The sequence below is a fragment of the Nesoenas mayeri genome, assembly GCF_963082525.1.
Source record: "Nesoenas mayeri genome assembly, chromosome: Z".
Taxonomy (NCBI): Eukaryota; Metazoa; Chordata; class Aves; order Columbiformes; family Columbidae; genus Nesoenas; species Nesoenas mayeri.
In genome coordinates this window covers 42624265-42647726 of record NC_137542.1, presented here as the reverse complement: position 1 = coordinate 42647726, position 23462 = coordinate 42624265, and the positions used below count along the sequence as shown (strand labels likewise).

The window sequence follows — 23462 nt, the reverse complement described above, 5'->3', positions numbered from 1 at the left end:
ATTTTATGTATGTGTGCAAGGGAAGGAGCTGAAGTCGATGTGGTAGCAATTTCTTCAGGACACTCTGAAGCGCAGCCTGATTGCTGGGAAGGCCAAGCAATGCTTTCATCACTGACACCATTCTAGTGGTGTGACTGATTGAAGAGAAGCTGCCTGATTAGACAACAAAAAAGAAAAGTCATGGTAAAACTGAATGATCAACAGTTACATTTCCAAAAAATGAGCAAAAAAAAATTTGCTGCAACAAGACAGGCTTTATGGTCTGCTCTGTAACTGAATAGCCTTTTTCCAAAAGATGACTGTTAACTGACATGATCAGGACCAGATGCTTCAAGAGAAGCAAAATAGTCATATTTTTGGCCAATTGTGCAATACAGTGTGATATGGGGAGAATTATCTTCACAATTTTATATGGGGATCAACTTGTGTCCTGAGACATAAGGACTGATAGCTCTTAAAAGGTTTATTTTAACCTAGCACAACAACAAATGCTCACATTGCTAATAAAAATGTTGACTCAACTTGTTTTATCTCAAAAAATAGTGGACTCTGTAACACCCTGTAGCAGAGAGTTCCAGAGGTGATTCAGATTTACTTTACCTTGGTTGTTTTAAGCATACTCAATTTTGAATGTACTTTTATGGAATGTTCAAATAAATAGTCCCTCTACATACCATAGAAATACATCTATCACCTTATTGTAAACCACACTGGAAAAAAAGAACTGGAGAATATGTACTGACCCACCACATTAACACTGCTTAGCAAGGCACTTAAGTACTGGTTAAATTAAACTTGTAGAGTAGGATTCTTTTTTTTTTTTTTTTGAGCTAGATTAGCAAAGTCTGCCTTAATCTCTTTCCATATGAAATAATCAATGCTAGTACCTTCTGATACTTTTCTCTGAGCCATTTCTATTATGATAAAACGACAAAGGCAGTATTTCAGGTATAATAATTGCAATTTTTTTATGTTGTCACAGTAGGAATAGTAAGATTTAATTATGCTGCACATTGAGTGGGTTATCTCCTAGTAGGTATCTGAAGTGATGCCTAGCTCTTCTGTCCTATTATTTTGTACAAATAGCTGAAGTTATTTCTCTGCCTCCCATTTGTCCACAGTCAGCACATGGATGAGCCTTCTGGTGTTGCCAATTTATTAAGCTTAGCAAAATCTTTGTATTGTGAAAGTAACTTGTGCTAAGTGTAATCCCCAAACTAAATATTGAATTTGTCAAACAGCATTGGAAATGGCTGTAGTAGCTCATGTGCCTTCTTACATCTGTCCTGTTTAAACTCAACCCCTACCACCTTCAGTGACTGGCAGTGATCCTGTGTCTTCTACCCTGAGCAACACCACACCAGGGGACTGCAGCCCTGACAGAAAAGCTATACCGTGTGAGGTACATAAGGCATCTGAGTTACAGGAGGCATACTAGTACACATTTTAAGTAACAAAACTGAGAAGTGAAACTTTGTATGATGTATTCTATTTTCCATTCTATTTTGAATCTTTCTTGTCTTAGCATCTGAGGTGGGCAACAGGATGCTACTGGCCTGGGTGGCAGCCATACAGTTTGTATATTCCTGTTACAGCATGGATTGGTCTGCAGGTTGGGAGATGCTGCATCGTGCTAGGGAAGGCAAATTTACTTCATAAATGTTTTTCTTTCATAACTTATTTTGGACAGTTCTGCTTCTTCAGTCTCAATGAACAAATCTAAGGGAAGGAAAGAGTTTCAAAGCCCTCTGTGGTAAGAAGTCTGTTTTCATGGAGCTTCTTCAGCATTTTCTGAATTTTCTATGTATTTCATCCTAGGACATTTTTGAGCTTGGCATAAAGTATTTGCTCAAACTGTTTTGTAAGTCTGTTAAATAGTTTCATTGTCATTGCTCTGATTTAAAATCATCCTTTAGGATGTATTTGTGACCTTGTGTAGTATACTCACAAGCACCAGTTAAACAAACAAAACCAAAAAAAGAAAAACAAGCAAAAAACCAACAACATTGAACACAATAAAAAAATCACTGGGGCAACGACAGTAGTGATACAGATTAATCTAGAGCACCAGTGTCTTTTCAAGACTACTGAAATACGACAAATCACGCAAGAATTGCTTACAGTGTCTGCAATGAAGCCACCCCTTACTTCTTCAAGATGTTCCATATGCATATGCACTTGCTTGCAGTTTGTTGCTTTCTAAGTCATTACCATTATTCTGCATTCCTTACTCAGGCACAGGCAAGTAGAACATATCTACCACGTTAGGAGGATTTGCGTTGTTACTGTTTGACAATTGTCTGTACATAGTGTCTGTATCTTGCCAATCCTTAAGTACTGATCAACTTGTAAAGTTTATATCCAACCTCATGTTTTCCTGTATGTTGTCATTTGCCTGTGGGCTTTTGTGTATTGTTGCTGGATGTCATCAGGCAAGTGTGTTGTGTTTTTCTTATCCCACTGCATCAGAAGATAGGCTTCTATCTTCTTCCTAGTGATAGCTTTCAAATCTTAATCACATAAAAGCCAACTTTTTTGCATTTAAATGAGAAATTTACAGAAAGAATCCTGAATTTGGGTTAGTGGTTTTATCTCCAATGAGACAATGTAGGAAGCAGGTTTTAGCAAGTGTAATGCTCAGTGTGGGGCACTACAATACAGTTCTGTAGCTACAAAAGACTAAGCTTAATGCCTGTATTACTTATCAAGTGTCAGTGCCAGAACAAGGCAAGACTTGGACAAGGATGTCACTGTCAGCTAATAGTACAGAAAAAGAAACTTCTACCATCATCTACTCCTTTCTCTTCAGGCTTCTTTTTCTCAGTCGTTTGAGGAAAGGCACCTTCTCTTGTGATCTTATTTTTTTTTCCAAGAGATACCTGCAAGTGGTCAATCACTGAAAGCACTTACTGTGCCACAGCAATGCTCTGTAGGCCTAAATCAGCCCTTCACCATCTGTAAGTAGCTAGTCTCTTACACCTCCGAGCTACACCTTGCCCTTTCCACAGTTCCACCCTCCTCAGACTTCTTGGGGTTTTCACTGCCCAGAGGCAGTTATGATTTCAGAAGTGGAATTCAGATGTCAGTCCAAAATGCCTGTACTTCCTGATGAGTCAGACAAAAGACTTGGAGATGTGCAACCACGTCAGGTGGTTCACCCTGCAGTTGCATAGCATACAGACCTGTCCTCCTGTGGACAAAGGACTGATATTTGAGACATTTTCATCCTAATTCTGCTTCTAGTCTGCTAAATTGATCTCAGACCAACAATTTTAACATTGTGCCACTGCATATACCTTTTCTGAGACTTCTGTAAGTGCTAAGAGGGATGAACTCACTCACTTATTAATTAGCAACACCTACAACATAGATATACCTCTTTGCAAAACATGTATTTTATACAATAAAGAGGGCTTGCTAACCACACCACAAAAGCATTTTTGTATATTCCATACTGATCCCCTTGCTTGTTAGCTGGTGTCTTTCATTAGGAGCTAGCCTTGACTTGCTGTTTTCTACTCTGCACTTCTTAACACTGTTCATAACCTTGCAACTCATATTCTGATCAGGCTCATTATATTGAAGATGCTGGAAAAAAAAAATCACTACCATTTAAGTTGCCAAATCAATCATCTTTATACAGGTGAATATTGAACTCAGTAGATAGCACAGTTTCTTTTGGGAAAGCCTATTTAATTCAAAGCTCCACAGAAAGATGTTTGAAAACATATATAAACATATCAATGTGATGCATATGTTCTATGTACATTAAGTATTCATGAAGCAACTGTGTGCTGTTTTAAATTGAGTTTGATAGATGGCTGTGTCAATACTTGTGTCCAAGTTATTGAAAAGTAAAGTAAAACTTGAATTTTTAGGACATTCCATGGTTGCCTCTGTGTCTTATTTACATTACACAAAGGAGCAAAGCCTTCAGAAACACAGATTCATTTGACAACACCATATGGTAAAAACAGGTGTAGTACCAATTAAAATCCACTTGAGGATACAGCTTCTCCAGATTAAGTACTTTTCCTGGTAGCAGAAAGTCACAGCAGACAAAATAAACTGTCAAACCAGGTACACAGATGCAGAGCCAGTGTGGAAGATGCTCTACACTTAATTTATCCTTTATATTTGTCTCCTTAATAAGAGTTAAGGTGGTTGACCTTGGCTGTATGCCAGGTACCCACCAAGCTACTTTATCAATCCCCTCATCAGCAGGACAGGGGGCAGAAAAAATAAGATGGAAACAAACGAACAACCTTATGGGTCAAGATAAAGGTGTTTTCCTAAAGCAAAGGCCATGTGCAGAAGCAAAGGGAAAACTAAAAGATTCACTCTCTTCTCCCCATCAGCAGGTGCTGTCCAGCCACTTCTCAGGAAATCAGGCTTCAGTACATGTAGTGGTTCCTCTGGAAGACAAATGTAATAACGTTTGTCCCTTTCTCTTTATTGCTGAGCAGACACCATATCGTATGGACTAACGCTTTGGTCAGTTTAGGTCAGCTGTCCCAGCTGTGTCCGCTCCCAAGATCTTGCCCACTCCCAGCCCACTAGGCATGGGAGGTGTTAGAGAGATAGCCCTGATGCTGTACCAGAGATGCTCAGCTGTAGCCCCACTGGTATGTTATCAACACCCTTAGAGCTGCCAGTACAAAGCACAGTGCTATGAGCGCTGCTGTTGGGAAAATTAACGCCATTCCAGCCAGACCCAATATAAGAGGGAAGAAAACCACTGCCCTCCCAGCTGGTCACAATTTAAATGATAAACTTTACTCCCTGTATCATTAAGATCTCAGAAATAGCTAAGAGTATGCACTTATTTCCTAAAAGAGGTTAGCAGAATGTTCTTGACGTTCTTCATAGATTATTACCATTACATTTAGTAAAAATGAGCACCTTTGCAAGGCAAGAGGTAGCAGATTTGAGTTCAAGAATTCCCCCACAAGTCACCAACTGATAGATCGTTTCCATTCAATAGAGCTAGCCTTAGTCAACTCAGATGCAGTGTGCTAAAAGGTCAAAGCCAGTTTTCTCTCTATAGACCTCTTGAGGGTTCTGATTTGCAGCCTTAATAGTGAGAGCCCTCTTCCGCACAGCACTGGAGGCAAGTATTATAGACAGCCATCATGAAAACTGTTTAAAAACAATTAAAATTGTTGCTTTCAAGAGTTTTTTTAATAAGTCTTAAAAGCTACTCCTGCCAGTCTTGCACTTTAAGAACAAAGACCCATGAGCAAAACTCCTGAACAGATGGTATCTTCAGGGAATATAATCCCTAACAGAAACCCTAGGCTTTCAAGTGCATCCAATAATTACATATTGGATCACTAAAAATTAATTACTCTTGTCTAAGCCTCCTTCCCTCTTGACAATCCAAACACCCAGACTTTGCATTAGTAATGGGCTTACACTTATTGCTGAAAAAGTATAGACATTGCAAGATATGTAATTTCAGCATTTGCTCTTCTGATAAAATTAATTTATGATAAGTCCTCTTGAAAAAAAGAAGCAGGACTTCCAGTTCTTATCCTTACGGTATTTAACCACTTCATGTTTAGTTGAAGTACCACATGATGCAGCTGACTGAGATAATAGACCAAGCTTGCAGTTTTCCATGTTGGAGAAATACCTTTTCTCCTATCTTGAAACCCAGGTTTGCTGAATTTGAATTTCTACTTTTCCTCATCACAAGACAAATCTCAGCTAACCCAAGCTCCAAGTACTACAGAAGACCATGGTTTCAGTGATCACCTCCCATCCACCTAATAGCTCCCAGGTTTTATTTAGTCCAAAAGGATGGATCACTATCCCCAAAACAACATAGAGGAGATGAGAACTGTCAAACAGAAGCAACTGCAGTTGCAGATTGGGAAAGGCAGACATTCTGAGAAAATAAATCTTTATTCCATCTTTTTAACAGTTTTTTGTTTCTTATGGAGCAGACTGCCACTGGTCTCCAGGTTGGTTCCAACAATTCTTCCTAGGGGAAAAAGTAAACATAATGGGAGATTAGTTCCATGTAGCACACAGCTGTTTTCAGTAGTAACATCCTCTAGATCCCTGAGACTCATACAACATTACAATGGACAGTTTCTCATTCCTTTGGAAAGAAGTCAAAAGCTAAAATCCACAAATCTTATTTTTAAAGAGCCTACATTTAAGATCAGGTCTTTGCCCTTCTAAGCAAGATTTCAGATCCTAACTACAAGTTGGTGACAGTTCTAACACATTCTAACTGGTGGGAATCAATAGAAAGATTTGTAGTAGTAACTCATGTACACGTATGCCTGTGCATTACACAACAGTTAAAAAGAATAGTAAGCCAGTAATAGACAGATGAGATTTAGTAATTTTATACTGAAAATCAAGTAGCAGCCCTGTTATTAGATACATTACTCATAGCGGATTACACATACACTTCTTTTCCCAGTGCCTACATAGGCTAACACGAAAAGAGTGCCTATCTTACTCTTTAGCCTTGCAAACATTCCCAGTGCCTATGGTCTGGGATAGATTTCACTAATTCATTTTCTGTATCAACTGTACTAGTAATGCATTAAGTCTGTGTTTTTCACGCTGCTCAAGTAGATTTTCACATTTCCATGCACAAAACTTTCTGATTCTAGTATTTTCGCAAGCATTGTGACAAACTTGAAGGGCTTATTTCATCACTGCACTGAAGACTTCTGTAACATTCTTTCCTGCAAGGAAACCAACAGTGATGTAGTGGATCTTCTATCTATTGGCTTTCATATGAACATCTGCATGCTCATGCAAAATACTGAATCACTTTCAGTTAATTTTTTTCCAAAAAGTTACTTGAGCAATTTATCATCAGAAAATAGCATATATTCTTTAAACAACTCAGGATTAACCAGTCGGGTAGCTGCTGGGAAATCACTTTCTGAGTATCTGTCTTCAGCATGGACAACTACTGGCTCACAAACTTCCTTCAGAACTTGACTCAGATCAGTTTGAACAGCTGGGCTAAAGAGCTTGTCATGTTGTCCAAATACTCAGTCTGCTTTCCCAGAGCTGCAATCACATTTTGAAAGCTGCTACTGCAAACATCACACAACTATACAATCTATACTCGTCTTCTGTAGTACTTTGTACAGTATTAACAATTTCTAGCACAGTGAAAAAAAATAAGAAAAAAAAGAAGGCAACATAAGTGCTTATCACTCAAAAGCCCAAATAATCCAAGAGACTCATTAATAGGTACCACATGCCACTCTGATCCTTCCTGAAATGTCTCCATAACTTTCATCACTTCCAAGATTTAATGAAAAATATATATAGTTCTTCCCTGTATATATCACTGTGCAGCAGCCTCCTGTTCACTATGTCTCTAGGACAGCAGGATGCATCAGTCCAAAAACAAAAACAAGAAGGCAAACAAATATGCAAAATATACTTTTGCTTCATTTCATGTCCTGAAACACAGCTCCTGTATGAGGTTTAAATAAGGCATAATTACACAAAATCTGTGAGGAGGACATCTTTTATTAGTTTTCTACTCCATTCAATCTACCTTTCATCACTGCTTTATCTTTATTCTTTGAGCAACTCTGCTCAGTCACACAAGTCAGCTGCCTCTAAGAAAACCTCGAGCATTTTTTTCTTTCACCAAGTACTGCACAAAGTATTCAACAGGAACACTCTCTAGCATATGGTGTAATATTGTAATGCTTTGTAATTTACAAGGCAACCAGTCATTTCTTCAGGTTGATCTGAAACTTAAGTTTGCACTATCTCACCTTTGATTTAGTTTCTATGAATTTAAAGTAGACCGTCTAATAGTTTACTCAGTATGGTTCACATCCCCTGAAATGCAGGTAAGTTATCATGATGATTTCTCAGTACTGCATCATTCTTCCATCACATTTCCAATACTGACCAAGAAGTTCCTCATTTCAAAGACTTGTTTTACTTGCCATGCCTTTGGGTATGTAGGTTACACAAAACATAGTTCCACCACTAAAGAAATCTTTTACAAGATATAAAATTTTTATAAGTGCCTTGTTTGTACCACTGAATTTCATGCTGACTTGTACTATTCAGCTTTTCAACAGTGTTGGCTCTTCCAAGACTTTACAGTGAAAGAGCATTTTGCATACAAGATTCTGAGCTTTCATGTTTCACTAGTCTTCAAATATTTTTGGTTCTTGTGTTCTGAACTGCTCCACAGTATCACCCCCAAAAACTAAACACTGGAAAAGCACCGACTTCTCTTGGAGACGCTGGTAGCCATGCACTATTTTTAATAAGACACATCAAAACCTTTCCTTTAGGGTTTCAACTTGGCTTTTGTTGATAACATAGTCATCAGGCTGATCTCACTCTCAATGTTGAGTTTTAACTTCTGACCTAACTCATTCTGACAAACTTCTTTCTCCAGAAAGAGAAAGTCTGTTTCATTGTAAGCCAAGGCTGAAGGACATAGCTGCATAAGACATTATAGTCACGCACCTCATGAAGGAAGTTGCAGGACAACTGGGCAATCAGTACTTTGTAACTTTTTCCTGCATGCGGTTCTCATGCTCAAAGGCTTCTACCAGATAGGACTATCTCTGTGAGCTTTTGAACTTCCAGCATAATAGGTTAGAACTCTGTAAGAAGCATTCATAGCATTAGCAATTCTGGTAGGAACAGACCCTCCAATGCCCAAGGTAGTAGCTGCTGCTAGAAATACTAAAGTACACTTTACATTTTCAAAAGTCCACCAAGGAAAGACTGTTCTACATTACACAGGAGAGAAGAAGACATTATTATCCAATACTGAACAGTCCTACAGAGGGATTCACTTTATACCTGACACCAGACATAAATAACGAAAAAGCAAATGCACAAAAGTTGCACATTTTTCCCCATTAAAGAATATTTTCATCTTTTCTGTGGCTGGGTATTCTGAAGCTATACATATCTTTTTGCAACAGAAAAACTAGAGGCTACTACAGGAGTCTGAACTGTTATGTACTAATTACTTGCAGAACAGATATCAGAAATTATCATGAGACAGGACAGCTACACAATGCTAGAAGTGGCCATTATCATTTTAGTTTTTCCTCTTTTAGTATCTGCCAGATTCTTCACTTTAAAAGACTGAAGCATAAAATCTACAATGTTAATTGCTCAACCATACAATTTCTACAGATTTATTTTTTGTCCTTGCAAAAACAGGGAGGAGAAAGGTAAGTAACCAGCTCCTTAAACAGTTTGAGCAAGAATTCCTGTTTGCCTTTTCTGACACCACATTCATTCTAGACAGGAATGAATGGGCAACACAAAGGCAAAAAATTAAGTATTAGTTATTATTTGTATTAATTATTATTTGCATCTCTGTAAAATTAACAGCATACAGAAAAATTAATTCATTAATAAGCAAATACTTAAAAATTCACAAGTAAATAATGTTTTAGACAGAGAAAGCATCTATTAAGAAAAGTCAAGCACACCATGGTCTTTGGACACCTTGTGGTCATGTTGGTGCTTAGGCCATCAATAGTCTTCCATCGCTTTCATCTGAAAGAAAATGGAGAGCAAACTTTCACTTGGAAGACTGACAGATACATGAACAGTGCAAGAAGTGTAACAACACTTGAAATAATTGCCAGATTTTAAAGGGCAGCAGACTGTGCTTCCCCACCCTCTATCAGCACCCGGTAAGATTAAGGTCTCCTCTGTTACACGAGTTCAAATGGCCTGCTACAGCAACCAGGAATTCTGTGGAAGCCCATCAACTTCTCAGAAATCCAGGGACAGGCCGAGTTACTGAAAAAGTATCGCTTGAAAATGGGCGGTCTTTCTACTGAGCGATACGGTGCAAAAACCTGCCCGAAAGAGTTCAGCATAAACCAACTATATAAAGGAACAAGAAAACTCGCTTTTCCAGAAGTGAACTTTTGGCGAGTTCTCCCAAAGAGCAGTGAGAAGCCTACACAGAAACCTTCCAACCAGAAATTCCCGAGTGTGAAAGGCCACCCGTTCACTCCATTGTCTGTTTCGTGGAGACAAGACAGCATGGAGGAAGGAAAGATCATTCCGTGCTGAAGTGGCATGTCTGCTTCCCTTACAGACCGGCACTCCAGTCCCGGCCTGGTCCTCCCAGCGCCGAGCCTTCCCAGCTCCCGTGCCCGCTGCACCTCCCGCACCGCGCCGGCCAGCACGGGGCTGTCGGGGAGGCTGTCTCAAGGCCGCCGCTGCCGCCGTCTCTTCCCCCCTGTACGGGCTCAACGCGGCCCGGCCGCCCGCCCGCTGCAGCGTGGCCTACCTCTTCAGCCAGCGCCCTGACCCTGCGGCCGCCGCCTGCAGGGCCCAGCCGGCTCGGGGCCGCTGAGGCGCCTCGGCTTCCCCCGCGCCCGACGACGGGCGGACTCGCCCCGCCCCATGGCCACCGCGTGCCAGCCCCGCGCCGCCAACGGCGGCCCGACCGCCTCCGCGCGCGACCAGGAAGAGAACAGGGTCCGCTGCTGCTCCCAACGTGCCTCAAGAGGGGTGAACCAATATTTCCGCAAGGGGGGGAAGCGCACGTAATGCGCAGCGCTCTCCTGCAGCGCAGGGGCCGCGTACTGGGTCTTCCGGAGAAGCGAGGCTACAGCCACCGTCTCTCAGCAGGCGGTGTCCCGAGCAGGCGAATCCGCCGCGAGCGAAGCAGCAAAGTCTGGGGCAACAACGCCCCTAACCACCTGCGCGAACACAGCGATGAAGGTGTCCTGGGGAGAAAGGACGGGGCGTCCCCACAACTCAACGGACTTGCGCCTGCGCAGTGGCGGGTCCCGGCCCAGCGTCGCGTTTCTTTGGGCGCCGCCCGCAGTGTGTGTTCGGTGCTCCGGGCGTGGGGTGGGCGATGCTCCAGCGCTGCGGCGCAGCTGGTGCGGGCTTTGGTGCGGGCTTTGGTGCGGAAGTGGCTGCGGTGGGAAATTTACCGATGTGGCCAAGGGCCGCCGTGTGCGCGGCGTACTTACGTCAGCGAGCGGGGCGCGTTGTGGGGTCTTCAACATGGCGGCTATCCGGGCTGGGCCCGCCATGGCGCAGTGATGCTGCCGCAGAAAACGCCACTTGTGCCTGAAGCTGCCGCTCCGTTAAGCTTCTCTGGTGCCGGTGCGGGGTACTGCTTTCTCCCATGGAGGGGCATGCTTCTTGGGCTCACAGGCCGCCTTAGGTTTCCCTCTGAGCTCGCTGGGTCTGTGTTCTGAGGTTCATTGTGAGACCACTGCACATAAACATGCTGATTTTACACATTAATCATTTGTGATCATATGAGTAATGCCCTGCTGTTTGCTTCTCAGCTGAAGGAGCACATGCAAAGTAACCAACCTCAGTTCAAGTAGGCAAAGTGTGCAGTAGCCTGTGACATTTAATGCCTGAATCATAGAATATCCTGGGTTGGAAGGGACCCACAAGGATCATTGAGTCCAACTCCTGTGCCTGCGTATAACAACCCCACAGTTAACACCATGTGTCTGAGGGCGCGTCCAGTCTCTTCGTGAACGCTGTCAGTGCTCATGAATTGTGCTTTGGCAGGTTAAGACATCTAGTGTCCCAGCAGTCTGCCTTTTTGTTCTGCCACAGATTACTATCCATGTTGTGTGTCTAGCAAAAGTGAATTAGCTGCTCTGATACAAAGCCATGTTGTAGCTTTTCAGGCCTCTTACAAGGAATCTGAGCTGAACCACTGGCCTGTGGCATGCGGTGGCTGAGGTATTCCACTTTGTCAATTTAGCCACAGGGCACAAAGGGAGAGCTTGACTGTGCAGGGATTATGACAGGAAAGTTTACCAAGCTAGTGAAAGACTGGAGACTTGAGACTTTCAGTGTTTTGGCTTTGAGGTTAATAGTGAGATATTATTTTGTTTGTTTTCCTAGAGATGTGATTAATCATTTAATCACTGAAATTATTTTACTTTGTCTGATATTTGGTGAAATTTTTAAGCTGGTTTGAGCCAAGTTTGTCAGTGGGCTAGAGAAATATTAAGTTCTTGAAGATTTTGTGAAAAACAATCATCTGGCTAGCCAGAAGACCTGTTAAATTTTGCATGCACTACTTGTCATCCCACCAAATGGAGAAAGCATGGGAGGAAGCGCCAGTAATGTCTACACTCACTGATGTATAGTTCTCCACAATTTTCTTTTAAATCCATATACCCAGCTTGTGAGTGGCACTGCAGTCTTCAGTGGCAAGATGCCTGTGTCTCTAAGTAGGTGTGGACAGGAATTGTGTTTCCCAGCTGCACTGAGCTAAAAACCCAGCACTGAAGTGAGTCTTACCAGCTACCTAAATGGAGGTATTCCATTTCTGTTTAAATATTTTTGAGCAATTCCTGGGCATACACAAAAGGCTTCATCTTATCACTAAAGTATTTTATCAGACCTGAGTATATTTCTGACAAGTTAGGACTGAAAGAGCCTGTTTAGACTTTCAATCACATTGACTTTAGTTCTAGAAAGTACTGCAAAGCAGCAATGATCACTTATCTTCCTATTTTCCAAGTATAATTCAACAGCTGGCAACTGTTCCCACCCCTCTCCTGGATATATCATGTCAGATTATGTTAGTTTCTTATAAATTTACCACTACGTGCAAGTGAGAATGAAGTTAATAATCTGACCCATTTCAGTTTTCAGTCTCACTCTGCAAGGACAGTGCAGTAGAAACAGTTTTGGCTCCTTGTCCCCTTTCAGTAGTGATTGGTTTCCTGGGGTAATAAGCAGTCAAAATCTGAATCTGTAATCAACGTCTTGTTTTGTTCCACTCTGTCTGGGTGTGTCCTTAGTTTTCCTGAGTGAATTCCAACACTAACTTGTAAGGGTTATGCTTGCTTCAGGAATAAAACCCAATTCCTGCCCTTCCTGGCTTGTGGCCTCTTGTTCCTGCTTCCAGCACCAATTAACTGCTCCATGAGTTTTGTCAGTGCCAGTATTTGTGGCAGCATGCCACAAAACAGATCTATGAAACTATCAGCACTCCTAAAAAAACCCCTGATTTGGCTTCAGGCACAACTAAAATGTGCAATGGAAGGGCATAAAATAAACAAAGGTAGTTAAATACAACCTTAGTAGAGCTAAGAAAGGTTAGAGTTTAATGTATGCACTCTAGTTTGGGATGTGTGTTGCATAGAAAGCTTGCAGATCCACCTATTCATGTCTTCCTTTTCTTCATGTAGAATAAGGAGCTGCTGTGTACGCAATATTTTAGTGATGTTATAGGAAATCCTAACATAGGCTAGTAAAGAGAATATCTCGCGGGAGCACTGTGAATAAAAACTGAAATATCTCTAGATTGCTTTGTGAGCAACGAGTCATTAGAGTGATATTGCTTCTGCCCTGTTGTCTTGTGTGATTTGGAGCACTTTCAATGCCAGGCTTTCTGCATGCCCTCGTTGTATTCCCACTAACGTTGCAGGGTGTGATTTACCTTTTATCTACTTTTTATCTACTTTTATCTACTTCATGTCTCTACTTTTTTCTTTTGCCCTGCAGTCCACCAGAGGTCAGTGTAATGCCGAGAATGCCAAGGAATATGTACATGTCAAAAATGCCAAGTTTCTGGTGGTAGTTGCTAGGATCATAGGAATTACTTGAGTGCAGCAGTGCTCCGTCTTGCAGTGTACCTTTTCTTTTTCATACCAGTTGAATTAGGGGAAGAGTATGAAGCTGGCAATAGGTCAATGCAAAGTCACTTGTAGATGGTGAGACTGTCAGAGGTTGACAAAACTCCGTAAGCATTTAGCTTCCTGTGTCTTTCAAAGGCTGTTAACATCAAATTAGCAGCATTCCAGATATTCTGAAGAGCCAAAGAAATGGCCAAGTCTTGCTAAGCTCTTGTCACAGTGGGTTCTTGTGCTAACACAGGTCACAGTGTATTTGCAGTTTGATTGAGAAAATACTTCATTTGATATTCAGTTCTATGTTCTTGTATTATGAGGCAGGATGAGCAAGTTCCCCTCATTATTTTACATGTTTTTACCAGTTTTCTGTGGCAGAAAGGCACTTTGTCTTTGAGGCTCTCTTTTTCATCTGGTTTTAGGTTGAGTGCCTGGTAATGGCATACAAAATTCTGCCTGAATTTGCACTACTGGTTTCTACAGAAGCACTGTATTATTTTTATTATTCAGTGTTTCCCTTTTCCAAACAGCATGTGTTCATTGAATAAAGGTCTTCAATGGGCTACAGTGACATGTCAGTTTCCCTCAGAACTGATAGTATTAATTGGAAACATTTTACTAGTCCTAGCCATTAAGATCTTTCACCAAAGTACTTTATTTTTTATTTATTGCTGCTGAATTTGTTTGCCATCGTGTTTGCCTATTCAGCTGACTGTGGAGGCTCTTCTGAGGTTCCTCTTGGCTTCTATTGGTAGACTGAATTAAAGTACGTTTAATTGTAAAACCCAGTAAAATACTGGTGCTTTAAAAATTCTGTTAAATGTGTGATACTTTTTCTCTCAGAAATTTCTGTAGCCACTCTGTATCACAAGTCTTCATCTGGCGGATTGCATTTGGAGCTTGTTTCCTCAGGGTGAAGGTTTTTTCTTGCTCTATGATTTCTTTCACTATGAACAAGGCAATAGACTATGTTATCCTGGAGGAAGAAAAGGTTTTGAGTGTTGAGTGATTGTCTTTCCCCCCACCCTGGTGATGTGAATCCACTGAAGAACTCTTGTGGCATTCCTGGGGCTGAAAGTTTGGTAGAAACAAATACAGGAAGTACCTAATTCAGACTCAGGCAAATCACATAGTAAAGCAGATTTTCAGACACTCTGAGCATCCCCAAGAAGGGGCTTGTTTACAAATGTGTGAACCTAGATGCCATGGCCAAATCACAGACTGCTACTTTAAATGTACTTTTAAGCTAACGTGTTTCCACAGGTAGATATAAATTCTTACACTTATTGAAATATGCCACAGGAAGTCAGTATGGGAATTGTGTGGTGCAGAGATCCCCACAGCACCCTATATCTATTTACTCTAGGGTTAAGAAGAAAACCTGAAACTAGTGCAGGAAAATGATGTGTTGTTAGTCCCTGGTGTGAAGTGTCCACAATTCTGCTCAGCAGCATGGTGTGCTCAGCTGCTTTTTGGAGCTGGTAGGTGAACATGTCCCAGCTTCTGCTTGTGAGAACATGGCCTTTGTGAAACCAAAGGATTGATAATTTCTGTGTAGGAGGGCTGATTCAGAGCAAGACATTTTGTGTGTATATTTGCTCTCTTTTGGTCTGTATATGGCATATACACTACACTTGTTTTGGAAAACTTAGCTCAAATTCCTCATGCATTCACACATTCTAGAAATAGCTTCTATTTTCAAAACATTAGTTAATGTAAACATACACACACTTATCCTTGCCAGCACTGTTTGTCTTTGAACTGTTTGTTGTTGAGAAGCTCAGTCAAGGTGGGCACCGAGTAAACATAGTAACTATTTGTCTAAGTTGCCGCTGTGTAGTAATGGTAGTGCTGGTAAATTTTCAGGGTGGTTTGTGAAAGTTCTTTTTTTCTTCCTACAGAAGTTCAGTTTTATTATGGCAATTTGCATGCTAGCCAGGAGTAAGGTGTTCAGTTCACCTGGCACTTAGCACATTTGAACTATGGCTGCTAAGTTTTACTTGACTCCTTTTCCCTGTTTTCTTGGAATAAGGTTCTTCTTCTTGCCCTGTAAAATAGGCGGGAAACCAGCAAGAAATATTACCTAATCTTGACTTTCCTTCAGGGGTTGTTCTGTTGGCAGAGTCCCTTGGACAGATCCAGGGTTACCTACATATTTTTTCCATGTTCTTCACTTCCTTGTGAAAAGCAGTGAAAGAGATCCTAGGTTTATTGTACAGAAAGTGGCTTGCTTATTCTTGTCCCCATAATCAGGAGAGGGCATCTGGGTACTCAAAATGCCACTAGGTTTTCTTGGCAAATGTGTCCCATAATCACTGCTCCTCTGGCTTTGTCAGAATGGAGCCCAAAGTTGTGTTGCAGAGTGATGCAACTGCCTTTTGGTTCTATGTAGGTTTAAGAGGTGGTCACTATTCTCTCTGCTCTTACTGCGCTGTCAGCATTTCTCACCCTGTGAAGTGTCCTGGCGTATCATTACTGTAAGAGCTGCTGTCTTTATACAAGTGACTTATAGCTCACTGTATCTCTGGGTCACTGGGAAGCAGGGGAAATGGAAGAATAGGGATGTGCAGAATAGACACACACAGTTTCTGGTGAGAGAAGTGTTTAAAAATGGCCACTGTGAAAAGGTTAACAAATTACCCTTGCATCTTGCCTTTCCTGTAGTGTTCTGACATTTTCATTGCTGGTCCTCCTGTAGACCTGCTAGATGTTCCTAGTCCTGGTGTGCTTAGGAATTGCCTAATTTGGACAAGTAAGGAAAGAAGTGGTGCCTTTTTAAATCCAGAAAATTTTGACACACACTTATGTTTGTCTGGTAGCCAGTTTTTCTAGTCAGTGAGCAGTGTTATTTTTCGTAGCGGTAGCAGTGACCCGTGCTTCTCAGCCCCTGACTATAAAAAAACAGTTATGCATATGGTACAGTTCTCTCTGCTAATATGGTAGATCTGATGCTTCTTGGAAATCTGGAAAAAATCAATGACAATTCTTGAGGGATCCTTCTAAAGGAGGCAGCTAGGTGCAGGCTGCAGCTGCCATAACAATTTGTGCATCTTATGACCTCCTTCCACTAAGCCCTCAGGAAAGAGGGCAGCTGGGAGGAAATTACAAGCTGGAGAGTGGTGCTGATGTTTAGTGCTGGGTTGGCAGCTAAACAGTGAAGCAGTTGTCCATTCACCTTTCCTTCTCTGGAAGGAAGGAAGAGAAGCAGGAGGAAAGACTCATGGGTTGAAATGGAAACAGATTAAATAAAATAGTAGTAAAAGAAAAATTATGCAAGGCAAATATTTAGCCATTAGAACACGTGCTCCCAACAATGAATGCCAGAAGGCAGACACTGCCAGCATAGTGAGTCCAGTAAAGGTGCAGAGAGCAGCAGCAGGGCACTGGGAAGGTTCTGGAACCAGGCCCCAAGAGCAGGAAGGAGAACAAGACCTCAGGGATGGCAGCCATTGAGGAAAGAGGCCATTCTCAGCACGTTCAAGGTATAGAATATTTCTGTTGGCCAGCTTAAGTCAGCTGTTCTAGATCCACTCCTCCCCACATCACACACCTGCTTACTTGCAAAACATGAGAAACCAAGGGACAACCTTGGCTTCCCTATTAGTAAGTGTCAATACCAGTGAGATCTTACATTCTTTCATGCTAAGTCCTGAACACTGGAGAGTTACTGGAAGAAAATATTAACTTTCTCTTGGGGTGCTATCTTATTATTCTCAAACTACATTCAAAACAAAGGACCATGCGAACTATCAACAAGAAAATTAACTAACCTCATGGAAAATTACCTCAGTTCAGCCAAACCAGCACAGTTGGCTTGCTGCAAATAGCCCATGGGACTGGAAATCAGTTTAATCCATGCATTTTTCTTCCTTCTTTCTCCCTTCCCTTCTTCTTCCATGCATCTCCATAATATTCTTTGATGACCATTGATCTTTGGTGTATTTAAGTCTATTTTAATATACTCTTTCAGAGTAGGATGTAAAATCCCAGATCATTTTCCTTGTTAATTGGCAGCAGCCTGTGGTTCAGAGAATGAAATATTCACTTGTGAGACTATGCAATAGTTGAGAAATAATGCTATCTCCTGGTGGTAAAATGCAGCATTAACATTATTTTACACTAACACTTCTCATTAACCCTCGCCATTCTGGTTTCGCTGGAAAAATGTTTTGTCCTTACACAGGCTAAGATAATGAGAGCTTTTCTTTCATCCTGTGATTGCACGTCCCGTTTAATTAGGAAATTGCAGACTAGAAGGTCCTTTCAGGCTGCAATAAGAAAAATGTCAGTATTAGTCTACAATATTTGTTCTATTCACTGAGAGCAATTATGAGCTATGAATTACAAATTACACATTATACACTGTGGTATTCATCTATACTGCAACATAAAGAGGTTTTCAGTTCTTGTCCTGTGTATATGAAAGGAAAAACTTTATTCACCAGGAAAGTGGGATACAAGTTTTCACTTGTCCTTGAGAGCTGTTGGATTTAACTACAACAGCCACTGGTCACGGGTGTCTGTTCCATAGAAAATGTTTGTGTTCAGGGCCTGTTAAGTACATACCCAGCTGCCATGCAGGCATACTCATTGATTTCATACCAAGCCAAAACAGCTGAGGGGCTAGATCTCTCAAATACCCATGCCTCCTTGCAAGTATACCTTCTTGCTGGGGTCAATACAATGCCAGAAATCCAAAAAGAGAACTCTAAGACTTTTGTTGTAGCCATTCTGTTGACCGTTATAGGTAGTATTTGTTCAAAATATTTCTGGTGCTCATTCTGAAGTATTTAACTCTTCCTTTGCAGGGTAGAGACAGATAGAGTTCAAAGCCAAGGGCTATGTGGTATCCATTCTGGAGCCTGCATTCCTCTGTGGACCTAACCCCTGGTCAGCCAAGTCCTGATTCTGCACTGGGAGGCACTGAGGTCTATGCATATAACTTGGTACAGGCATGAAAGTGGAAACCTTCAGAGCACCCTGATATCCATATGAAAACAATTTTCAAACATAGATGTCAGTATTTCACTGTGTTTGTTGGCCTATTTATCACTAGCGCTGGCTTTGCTTACCAATGTGTACTTTACTTCTCAATGAAGGACTCTGCTCTCCTGTTCAGGTTCAAGTTTGTCATTTAAATGTTTGGAATAAATGCAGATTTCCAGACTTGACATGTAATTCCCTACTGGTGTTGCATTAACCATCTCACCTGGTTAAAACCTAGAATATATGCAGCTGCTCTGTAAGTATGCCTCTAAACTGGCAACTAAATACGGCATTTTGAGATAGTATTTTGTCCAAAGTTACATTTACTTTGAACTGCTCCATCCCAGGAACTACCATAGGAAAGGCTTTTATTTCTCAGCAGATCTGGTCACTGGATTTAGGGTTGATAGGATAAACAAGCATTAACCAGCTTTTCCTCCTGTTAACCTTAGGGTCAGCTCATCTAAAAGGAATACATTGAATCCTCTTTGTGTACATTCTTCATGGAGTTGCTTATTGAATATCAACTTATGTAAGTCATTTGAAAACAATAGGTTTCCCTGTTCATGCACAAAGGCAAAATCTCTCTTGATGAATGTTTGTTATCATGATCATAGGCAAACAGGAATTAGCTCAGCTTGCCTTTCAAATCCCATGCTAAATTTGGGCTTGTCAGAAATTACTTCATTTTAATGTGGACATACTGACCTGAAGGTTCCAGGAGAATAATAAACACAGAATGCTCAAAACACCTGCCTAAGCCACACAAGTTAAAATATTGTTTTACATTATTATTTTAATATGGAGTTGGAGGAGACAAGTTGGAATATCTCAGTTACAATTGCTACACTTCAGAGATGAATGCTTTTACCAGCCACAGATACCAGTTGTGCTTCCTTGTGACATGTTTGGACACCACATGTTGTCTTAGTGTCCTTCTCAGATTTCCACTGCTATATACAGTCTGTCATCCTGGCAGTCTTCTTTTCTCCTTCCACTGAAGTTTGGCACAAGTGTCATACTAGGTGTTGTGTGAAAGAAGCATATGGTACTGCTGTGACTGAGGAGGGATTCCTTGTGGAAGTATGAGTGCTGGAAGTATTACGTCAGCTGGAAGCTGTTTTCTTTAATTAGTATTTTTGCTTTATTGAAACTAACATGTCAGTCTAGAAGCAGGCACCTTGCCACTCCAGCAGATGGACAGGAACATAAGTAGCCAAGAGAATGGATCTGTATGTGTCTCAAATGTCTGATGGTCTGATTATCAGAAAGAGCTGTAACTGTAGTTCTTCATAGGGAACTTCCTTGGCATATGGCTATAAGGGAGATATAATATTATCACTCAGTTACTTCCAAAAAACAAGCTGTCAAAAGTAGTGTGCAGTAAAGTTGCTGTGGTTTTCACTTTAATTAATAGTAGGCAGAATGTCAGGAATTAACTAGAACTCTTTGGGTTTATGTGTTTATGTGAAGGAAAGACAACCATGAAAAGCTTAAGATAGGTAGTGTGCCACGCCTGAAATGCAACTGAGTAGCTTAAATGAATGACATTTACTTCATCAGCACTGCTTTTAAACTTTTATTTAGTATTTCAAGCTAGTAATATTTCTAAGGACCAACAAGGCTTGAAAGCTCTGTTCAGTGTGCTGATACGTGGTAAGTGATAGTTTATAGTCGTGTTTCCCATGGCGTATTTACAAACCAGAAACAGACATTAGATAACTGCTGCTGGAGCAATCAAGCAGCTGGAAGACAAGCATAGTTAACACAGAGACTGACTATCACAAATATATGTAATAATATGTTTTCTTTAAACATGGTACTAGAGATTTTACATTCCAAATATATTTTTTAGAACTTTTCCCTTGCCAGAAATTCTTTAAACCTCGCAGCTGTTCTGGTCAGTGAAATAGAGTGTTAAAAAGTCTGCAGTTTATACCTTTGCTTAAGTGAAAGATCGAATCACTTCTCCAGTTTTTGTCCAGAAAGATGAACTTATAATAAGTTCTTTTTTATTATTATTACAATTGTTCTTTGTTAGCCTGTTTTCCTGAGGAATCTAAACCTTTGTGATCAGGCTTTCTGGCTGCCAGGCCTTTCCATAGTTACTAAGTCTTTCTGGACATTTTTAACTGATTTCAAGGGGAAGGAAAAAAAATCTTAGAATGAAGTGTACTCCTACACAGATCTAGTGAAAACTAGTGGCTTTGTAGAAGCAGAAGCCCTCACTGAGAAAAAAAGGCAGGGAACTCAGCTGTTAGATGTTCTATTTGGCAGCCCATTAACCAGCCAGCAGTCCACATACAGTTGCACGTTAGTGGCTGTGTGTTCTGTTTCTTGCCTTGTGAGGGTGTTGTCTGAGGGTGCAGAGAACAAAGGGCACAAGCCCATAGGAAGCCCTCTTGTTAATTCTACTACCCACAGAATACACTGTAATACTTACACTCTTACATGATGAGAAAATCAATATTTTCAAAATAGAAATTGATCCAATGTGAAATAGAAAATAATCTGTTTCTTCAGGACTGCTGATGTATTGGGCGGGCCAGATCTACATGGGTAACAGTAGAGAATATTAAATCAGAACAATTAATAATATTCAGCCAGAACAAGCAAAAACAGCCTTTAATGTTGTAGAAGGATAGGAGGTTGGGTCTAAGTCTTGACTTTATTCTTCCCTGCACATGTAGAGAAATGTATAACCTTGCAGACATCTGCAAGGTACTGTTAAATTGGGCCATTTGGGCATTAACAGTAACATAGACTTAGCAGTGTGCAGTGCTGCAGAAACTACCTGCACAAGTGTTTATTTGTAGGGTCAGATGGTACAGAATTTGCAATTGCAGTTACCTGTATGAGGTCTATTTTTGGAGCTGATCTCCTTTTTCATTCTTTATAGATAAAGCAAGAAACATGCAGGGTCCAAATTGAAATAACTTGTTAAATCTAGGCTGTTTTTTCATATATCTCTACCCATTACCTCTCAATTTTCAGTAGTGCTCAGTTAAGTCAGATAAGAATGCAGCCCTGCTGTCCTAGATGTGAATAAAATCTTTAAAAATGCTATTTCCAGCCTTGAGAACTTGTTGTCTGAAGGCCTTATCTGTGATGAAGAGCTAATGAAAACAGTGTCATTAGATTATCTGCATTCTTGCAGGGTAACAGCCCTTGATGTATGCTTAAGGTTAAATGTGCATAAATACAAGATGTGGGCCTAAGAAAGATAAGTGACGTGAAAATAAAAAGAGGAGGGATACAATTAAGTCTGCATATTAAAAGTAATCTTAAAACAGGTCCACATACTTTACATTCTTTACATTGCTACTACATAGTTACTTAAAAATTGAAAGTAAAAGCAGATACCAGTTAGCTTAGGTATGAAAAGCATTTGGATAAAAGACAACTTGGTTACTGAAGGAAAAACAAAATACACGTGATTTTTTTTTTAAATTTTAAATAAAGAGTACAGTAGCTTCTAAAGAAACAACATAATGCACCACATAACCAAGCCAGTTTCTGACCATCTCTAGAAAAATGCTCTTGAAAGCAGGTTGGACCGGGACATTGTTTTATTAGTTCTTAGGCTTTTTTTTTTTTTCTTTTCTTTTTTTTTTTTTTCTTTTTGGTAGAGCTTTCTACATGCCATGTATCTGAGCTAACATTAAAGCCATAACTTAGAATATTTTAGAGGGATAGGTGTATTTTAGTCCTAGGTTAAAACACTGTCAGAGAAAGCACCATTTCTAGTACAGGTGCACCCACAAACCTATCTCATTTTGCCCCTGGAATAACTCCACTGATATCAGATGCAAAGCTGCAGATTTACACAAATGTAACTGAGCTCAGAAACTAGGCATTTGTCTATTATCATTATCAGATCTTAGAAAGATAAACAGTTAAAAAGAGGCTGCAGCAGGTCAGGATTGCAGAAAGCTTAATTTATTTGACTCAAAAAAGCAAGGACTAGCCACATAAAGAACCATGTGATTAAGATGACTCACTCTTGGCAGCAGTATTGCACACTAGAAAGGAAAATAATTTTGACTCCAGTGCTGTAGTGCTAAACAGAAGCTCATGTATACCGTTAAGAAGATAAGGATGACTTAGGTGTATGGGTTCAAGTGAATTGAAAATTTGGCCATACCTTTGTGTTTTCTTTGAAGTGACCTTGGAGATGTTCCAAAAAGTTTGCTATGTTGCATCAAAAACCAAATTGTATTTTTGAATGACAGAATCATGTCCTTGCGTATTCTTTTTTATGCAAAGTCATTCCATTGTACTGTGTTGTGATTTAAGTGAAGCATAACACAGCTTTATAAAATGATTCTTGTTCTAAGAAGAAGACACAACTTCATTAACTTCCTTTTACAGAACAAGTACCTTCTTGGTCATATAATCTAACATGTGATGGAGATGCTTAAGATCATCTGGAAGGCTTGATACAACTTTGGGCAGGTTAAGGGTGTGGGGGAGTGATGGAGTTTCTTTCGTAAGTGGTAGAATCCTTAATATAATCATTATGATTCTACTCCTTTATTTTCTTTTTTATCTCTATGCAAGGGCTAACAGCTTTGAATATATTTTTAAGGTAGCTTGTGAAGTAGGTTTTTATGTCATTGTTGGTTTTATTTGTTTGTTTGTTTGATTTTTAATATAAGACTTACTGTATCTAGAGGGGAAGAAAATTAAAGATGTGCAGAGCCAGGCCTTGTCACTCTTATGCTGAATATAGCCTCTATTTAGGCAAAATTTCCAAGCAGTCATGGTGCCAAGGCTTGTTGTGTATAATTTGCAACCATATTAAGTCAACTGTTTCTGACCGGTTTAAATGCTGTATCTTCTTTTGAGGGTAGGAGAGGATTA

General features: G+C 40.4%; 1 long non-coding RNA gene across 1 annotated transcript; it reads right to left on the bottom strand.

The window, feature by feature from the left end:
• Positions 1-5888: 5888 nt before the first annotated feature.
• Positions 5889-10430, bottom strand: LOC308051665. Its single transcript, XR_013923517.1, has 4 exons — positions 10280-10430; positions 9465-9531; positions 8479-8618; positions 5889-5986 (listed from the first exon to the last, which is right to left on the bottom strand). It is a non-coding gene; the product is annotated as an uncharacterized lncRNA (long non-coding RNA).
• Between the last annotated feature and the right edge of the window lie 13032 nt (positions 10431-23462).